Source organism: Phyllostomus hastatus, unplaced genomic scaffold (genome assembly GCF_019186645.2).
Source record: "Phyllostomus hastatus isolate PE091 unplaced genomic scaffold, TTU_PhHast_1.1 phas_contig_86, whole genome shotgun sequence".
Lineage (NCBI taxonomy): Eukaryota > Metazoa > Chordata > Mammalia > Chiroptera > Phyllostomidae > Phyllostomus > Phyllostomus hastatus.
Genome location: NW_025333977.1, coordinates 7,613,785 through 7,621,983, shown reverse-complemented (window position 1 = coordinate 7,621,983; position 8,199 = coordinate 7,613,785). Strand labels below are relative to the sequence as shown.

At 38.8% G+C, this 8,199-nt stretch overlaps 1 pseudogene; it reads left to right on the top strand.

Moving 5' to 3' along the window:
• Positions 1–2,522: 2,522 nt before the first annotated feature.
• On the top strand, positions 2,523–3,471 carry LOC123827568 (annotated as a pseudogene).
• The last annotated feature ends 4,728 nt before the right edge of the window (positions 3,472–8,199 follow it).

Genomic DNA, 8,199 nt, shown 5'->3' with positions numbered 1-8,199 from the left:
GAAAGGCTCTTGAAATTCCGCACATCAATACCGTACAACCAGCAAGATCTCCCCTCACAGACCATCACAGAAGGCATTTTGGGGGTTTATTTGGAAGTCACTTTCATGCTAAATCCCATTCTTCAATACTTTGCAACTTTTCCAAAAGCTTTCATTAGCCTTGATGTGGAGTTAGGATCAATGTATCCATTTTTCAAGAGATTCATGCATGAGAGCAAGTGTTCCTGGGCTTCGGTGTTTGGATGATATCAAATCAGGCCACGATAAAATACAGTCGGAGCCCAGCATTTTAAATGGAAGAACCATATGAGAACATCGAATTCTGATATTTAGATGCTGAAGCATACACAGGGAATATTTTACATTCACAAAGGATTTTCTTTCTAACCTTCCTTCCCCTGCATTATCCATTCCCCAAACAGAAACATGCACACATCCTTTTGAAGTATGTGAAGGTGAAATCATAGCAGGCATGCCCCTCAGTCTATGCCTGTGGGCATGATTTTAAACAGAAACCTGAGAAGGTTTATTTCTGTTAAAATGCACCGACAGGAACATGGGTGGTTTGTTTTTTTTTAATTTTCACACAAGAACTCAATAAAAGCAGAGTCGATACCTGTTTATATGTATCTACAGACATATACAGGAGCTTAATAATATAAAGACATAATATATTTATGCTACTGGCAGAGATGGGCAATTAAACAATGTGCAGTTGGGTGTGTAACACTGCGGTCCAGTCAACAGATGTGAGAGTATTTCAGGGTGAAGTTGTCAACTCCTGCTATAATACAATATGCTTATACTAAGTAAATACATTGTATATTAAAGAAATTAAAGAGAAGTGTGCTTTCTTTGTTCTATTTCAAAGGAGTTTTGTTTGGTTGGTTTTTTTTTTTTTGTATTGCTTTCATTGTAGGAGAAGAAGCAATAATGATCTAATTGCCAGAAAACATGCAAACAGCATGAGGCTTGGGGAGTTCTTAAAAGCCATATCTAGAGATTTTCCGTAATACCTTTATTTTCAGAGTGTCTTTCCTGAAGGGGACAAAATACTTCTACTGCCTTTATCTCCTTAATCCTCACGTGATCATTGTTCGGGAGTCAGGCAGCCTAGGACTCCGAACATTCCACCGGTGAAACCGGCAGACAATGGCTGCTAGAGGGACTTGATGGAAATTACGGAGCACGTCGGGCGCACAGCTGGTGAAAGGATCCAGGTCTGCTGTTTGCCAGAGCTTTCTTTTACCCGACAGAACATATTGCCTAAAGCTGAGAATCCCACAGTGTCCTTGATTACGTAGTTTCGAATTATAGTTCACTTTAGAGATTCCTATTAAAATCGGATATGGCAGCAGGCCTGGAAATCATTTAGGAGACCCCAGGTTTCAAGCAAGTGGGAGATTTAAGAAGCAGAGCTGGAGGGACGGAATACCTACAACGTAGGTGGGGATGGAATGTCTGAACCACTGTCTACTGGCGATTTCAACGTGAAGGGCATCGCAATAGGTGCTGTGCGCTGTGGTTGATCAAAAAGATGCAGAAGGTATTCTCTGGGCATTTATTTATTTATTTAGTTACTTTTACAAGTGGCTTTTGGTGAAAGCTTCATTTCTACTTTTAAGTTGCTGGAGAAGACAGATTAATAATAGAAAGATATATAGATAGCTATTGTAGAAGCCCAAGGGCAGCTTGAAATGAACTCCCTCATTAAGTGGAGGGAAGGGCTTCTCTCCTGGGAAAGATTCAGGAGGCTCCCTCTTGTCTCACTAGGATTTTTTTAAGACATAGTTTAGTAGGGGTAGACTTTTCCCTCATGAATTATTGATACTCTAAAGCAGTTTTAATTGTTTTTCCTTTCAGCGCTATACAGAGAAACTCAATAATGATTCTCACTGCAATATTAGCATATATTTTAAGCATGCCATTATACCAATGGGAAAGCACCTAATTTTCCTGAAACAATATGCTTCTTTAACTTTGAGGAATATGATTTAAATTAGTAATAAAGATGAGAAACCATCTAACTTTTGAAACTGCTTTCTGTGCTGAAATATTCTCTGGAAAATAAGAAAAGAGTACATTTATGTAAGATTTAATTTAACTATTGGAAAGCATAATTAAACATTGAAATATGAGATATGGAGATGAGATAAATTTCACTACAATATGGGATCTTTCCTTGGTCACAGATATAAAAACATTAAGGAAAGAAATTTTAAAATATATAAAGGTTTTAAACACTGGGAGTAATATTTATTAATTTAATACTGTTTTCTTAATAGGCACGGAGCTTAAAAATACTTCAGTATAAACTTTTGACCTTAAGAGCTTTTTAAATTATTAAAAATTATTAAAGACCACAAAGTAACATTATATGGATTCTACCTATTGATATTTACTATATTAGAAATTAAAACGTAGGCTCTGCCCCACATCCGGAGGGGCAGCTTTGTAGTGAGTCGACAGCACTGTGGGAGGGAGTCTTAGGCCAAGGGCAAGATTCTCCCTTCCTCCATCCCTGCTTCATCCAGCCACTCAGGAGCCATGGAGGTGGCAGAACCCAGCAGCCCCACGGAGGAAGAAGAGGAGAAGGAGCACTCAGCACAACTGAGGCCTCACACGTGCTCCAGCCCTAAGTGGGCTGAGAGCCAGGGATTGGGGGCCCAGGCCAATGTGGGCAAATGCAGTAAGGGAAAGAAGAGGTGCCAGGGCTGATGATGGGACCCTCAACCCTCTGGGAGCTGGCCCCAATCCTTGGCAGGTGCCCCTACTAGCCCTTGAAGGCCAGATGTGGATATCAAGGGTCAACTGTCCACGGAAGGTGATCATCTGCCTGGACCTACGCGATGGGTCACTGCCAAAATTGGAGTCGTTCAACGGCTCCAAAACTAACGCTCTCAGTGTTTCCCAGAAGATGGCCGAGATGCCGGGTCATGTGAACAAAACACAAGAGTGACAAAAGCCATCAGTTTGCTCTGGTGGTGGTGAACAATGATACCGCCTGCTCATCTAGCCTGACCTCCTATTCCGTGAGCTCTGCGGCTGCTTCTAGGACCTGGAGATGGCCTCCTCAGCCACCTTCTGTTTGGAAGGTGTTTTCAGCCTCATCCAACAGCAGACCGAGCTGCCAGTCACGAAGAACGTGCAGATGATCCCACCCCCATATGTGGTCCATAGCATCCTTGTCTACATCCGAGCATGAGGCCAGCCCCAGTTCTCCTGACTGAGCCCGTGAAGAAAATGTTCCAAGGCCTATATTTCTTCTTCGATGTTTACGTCCACAACAGCGACGACGAGAAGGAGAAGAGCTGAACAGACATGTTTGTTTTCATGGGCAGCCGGGATATCAGGGCCAGCAGCCTGAAGAATGAGGTGGCCCTGGCCCCGCCAGCCCTCGAGCTGCACAGCTGTATAGCCCAGCTGTGCACCGACCCACTGCAGTGGCCCTGCCCGAGCCGTGCATCCTAGAGCCCGCGGTAGGAGGAGGATGGGGCCGCTGAGGGTAAGGCCGCTGTCGGAACTATCCCCGTGTATTCAGCCTCGTGCAAGGAAGCCTTTGGCCTAGGGTGCTAGTTCTTAAACCCCTTCATGGAACCCATGGGGGGCTTCAAGGAGGCAGTCAGGGTGCTTGGGAGCCCTGGAAGGAAACGCAGGATTCCAGGAAGCACCCCAGGGGCTGTGGGCACCCATTCTCCATGTTCCCCAGCCCGCATGTCACTCCCCGGCTTGTCAGTTGTAGTTTGTTTTTCCTTGTGTGATTTTTGTCATCGATAAAAATCTGAGAAGTCTCTAAAAAAAAGAAAAAAAAAGAAAATTTTGAAATGTTTATTAATTAAAATAAAAATAACATGTTAACATAAATAATACATTTTTATGAAAAGTGAGCTATTTTCTAAGTAAATATATTATTGAGAAGAGTGGCATTGTTTTACATTTTTATAAATAGCCTATTGGCTGGCTTAACTGTCTAGCTGTATTTGCCTATCTGCTTTTGCCATCGCTGATCTTTTGTGAACTCACATACAAAGTAAACTCTGGAAAGCTACTGTAAACTTGTGAGAGAATGAGAGTGAAACAGGCAAATAACAAGAAAAGAGTTTTGACCTTGTGGATCCCTGCGAAGGTCTCGTGGACCTCCAAGTCATACTTTGAGAACAGCTGAAGACCAGAGCCCAGACTAGGATGTTGCAAACCTCCTTTCTTTCAGGGGCTATCGTCAGCCACATTTTTCACTTTGGTCTGAACATCCTTACATGTGAAATGGAGGTGTTAGGTCAGATTACCTCTCAGGTCACTTCTATGCTCTCAGTGTCCTCAAAAACTGTTTTCATCATCGTGTTAATCCGTACCTACAAAATATATTTTGGTATACGAGGTTATAATTATGATTAAGTTTAAAAAATGCAGTTTATAAATACATATTGATATGATACCACTCATTATTACTATGTGGATACTTCTTTGGAGTCTAACGTAGGTACGTTTTTTTGTTGTTGTTGGAGCAGTGAAGACAAATGGCTAACCCCTACCTCCTCCAAACTCCCTGGAAGTGGATGACTCTCATTTCCCTATGCTCCTGTCCTGGATATGAGGAGAGCTCTCACTGGAATCACACATGTTTGCACACTAATTCCAGTTCTCCTATGCAGTAGTTGTGTGATATTGGTCAGGGAACATAACCTCTGTAAGCCATGTGTTTTTCAACTGTTAGAGGACTGATTACAGCTGGTGGGAATGGGAAAGGGTGCAGCCACTTTGGAAGACAGTTTTGCAGTCAGTATCTCGCAAACCTGAATGTACCCTTACTGTATGATCAAGCAACCACACTCCTTGGTAGCTAAAAATTGAGGTCCACATAAAAATCTGCACATGACTATTTAGTGGTTTTATTCATAGCTGTCAAAACTCGAAAGCAAGCAAGATGTCCTTCAGTAGATGAATGAATAAACAATCTGCTACATTCAGACAATAGAATAATATTCAGTGCTGAAAATAAATAGGCTATGAAGCCATGAAAAGCCACAGAGGATCTATAAATGCATGTAAGTGAAAGGGGGGAAGGATACATAGTATATGATTCCAACTCTATGACACTCTGGAAAAGGCAAAACTACTGAGGCAGTAAAAAGACCAGAGGTAGCTGGGGGTTGGGTGCAACAAGGGATGGATAGGTGAAGCACAGAGAATTTGGAGGACAGTGAAAATACTCTGTATGATACCATACATGGTATCATACAGAGGATAAGCATCATTATACATGTATCTGGCCCATGGAATACACAACAGGGAGAGTGAATGATAATGTAAACTATAGACCATGGGTGGTCACAGTATGTAAACTAGGGTCCTCAATTGTAACCAATGTGGCACTCTGGTTGGGGATGTTGATAATGGAGGAGGTGCTGCAGGTGTTAGAGCAGGAGGTATGTACGAAATCTCTACCTTTCCCTCAATTTCTCTGTGAACCTAAAACTGCTCTAAAAGAATAAAATCTTAAAACTTTTCAAATTCAAAAGAAAAAGTAGTAACAGTCCCATATTATATAATTATTATAAGAATTTCATGAGATAATCCACATAAAGCACTTAGCATAGCATAGTACTTAGAAAAAAAAATTAAGCATTCAACAGTTAAATTGCTATTTCACAGAAATTTCTTTTTATATCTCCTGTGTTGTAATTTTTAATGTATTGTTATCACTATTATTATTATTTCTGTTTTAAATCTTTATATAATTTTTCCAAGCATGATTATGCTCAATATAGTAAATCTTTACCATCAGCTAAGAAAAAATAGCACAGAAATATCTATATTCAAACTGCCAAAGAACAACCATTTTTTACTTTGATGTGTAGTTCTACTCTTTTATGTTTTTATTTATTTTTGTATAATCTCATTATACATAAGAGATTTTGTTGTCTGTTTATTCCTCTTATTGCTGTTATCAACAATTTTTCATGCCAAGAAATTTTACTAAAATAAGATTTTTACACTCTATCAAAATGTGTTATAAGGATATTCATAATTCACTCAATTGTTTCTAGCTTAGACAGGTAAACTGTTCCTGGCTTTTTACTGTAGTGAACAGCAGAGCATTCTTGGCTGATCTAGTACATACTTCTCATCTCTTACAGAACTCCTTTGAGTATGGCAGTCCCTTAAATACAAATACATGGTCTTTTGTGACTTTCTGTCAAATTATTTCTTAGGGCTCAGCTTAAAGCCTCATTATGGTCTCTCCCTAAACTCCATGAGTGACCTCATTCATTCCATTTGCTTTATTAAATCTTCCAAATTTATAGGTTTAACCCTGAAACATTCTTCAATCCAGTCTCGTATATCCATCTCCTTACTTGATGTCTCTATTTGGATGTATCATAACCATTTAAAATGTAACGAGTCCAAAACTGACTATTTTCTTCTTCCCTTAATTTTTTTCTTCTTTATTTTTCCTTCCCATAAATAAAAGCAAAAAATTATTCTAGGTGGTAAAGGCAAGAACATGGAAAACATTTTTAGTTCCAACCTTTCTCTCCCTTACTATAATCAATCTACCTTACGTTTTCTAGTGCTGTCACTTTTTTGTCCATTGTTGCATGTTACTAAGAACAGCTTCCATGTCAGAAAGAAGTAATGTAGATTCGTACAATCCAAGGTTGTAATTGTACTTCCTTTCACCAAATGTCATATGCTTTTGGAAGTATTCTTAAAAGTTCAGAGATCACAAAAATCTCATCTTCATGTACTATAGTGATATCTAGTTAAAACAGGCAGTTGTACTGTCAAAAAATGGAAAGATTTGCAAATAATTAAAGAAATAAAAGCAGGGCTGCTTAGTATGGCTTAGAGAGCAAAGGGTCCTGCTTTGATGTTGGCATGTATTTGTAGGCGACTGAAGAGTATATTGAGATAAGAAGGCACATGGAATGAGAATTATCTGTTGTTCTATATGAAGCTTCAGGATCTTGTATTAATTACCATGAAAGAGTCTGCAAAAGTCTATAATTTTCTCTTTTATATGTGAAAGTAGATACAAATATTCTTTTCCATTAACTCCATACTCTTAGTTTGATAGATTTTACACTCTAATCCAGTCTAAATATCCAATGTTGCATGATAGGAAAAATGGCATATTCTGGAGGTAGGAGGTAAAACAAAAAATCCCTATCTTGACCAAAAGTTTAATCTTTTATTGTAGGACTATTAAAATTTTCCTAAGAAAATAAACTAGTATACTTTTACCTTCCTCAAAAGGGTGTTAATAAACTATTTTATATGATTTCTTAAATTTAAAGTAAAAATATGAAATTTTTATATTTTGAATGTGTTGTCACTTAAAGAAAAAATATTTTCTGTGTATTCAGAAAAAGTTCAGCTATGATGCTAAACATTGATTTCAAGACATAAAATAACACTTCAAAATGACCATTAGAATGGGTATTAAATGGAATAATGAAAGCTTCATTGAAATAATTAATATGTCTTACATACAAATGGAAAAATTATAATTATATATCCTCATTTAAGCCAAACTCACAGATACAGAGACCAGACTAACAGCTGTCAGAGGAGGAGGACTGATAGGGTGAGTGAAAAAGGTGAAGGGATTAAGCAGTACAAATTGCTAGTTACAAAATAGTCACAGGGATATAAAGTACAGCGTAGGAAATAAGTCAATAATATCGTAATAACTATGTACAGTGCCAGGTGGGTACTGGAAACATCTAGGGTGGGAGGAACACTGTGTGAGTACATGATTGTCTAACCACTATGGTGTACACCTGAACCTAATACAAAACAATATCGAATATAAACTGTAATTGAAATAAAATTTTAAAAATAATAATTTATTAAAAAATAGTGGTTTCAAGCAATGATAGTTTTATTATTTCATGTGAAATGATGGATTAGCTGAACAATTTTTCTTATCAGGGCTGTCTCAGAAGGTCTAGGATGGCCTAGGCAGTTAGCTCGATATCACCGGGGGTGATGGAGATGAACTGACTTTCATCATCCGATAGGCCAACCTGGGCTTGTTTACTTGCCACATGTCTCTCATCATTCAGCATATTAACATGATTCATTCCCTTGTGACAGGGTTCCCAAGAGCAGCGAGAGAAATTTCCAGTGTGCTGTCCTTTCCCAGGCTCATCTTACGTCACCTTTGAAAATATCCCTTTGCCCAAAGAAATCTCA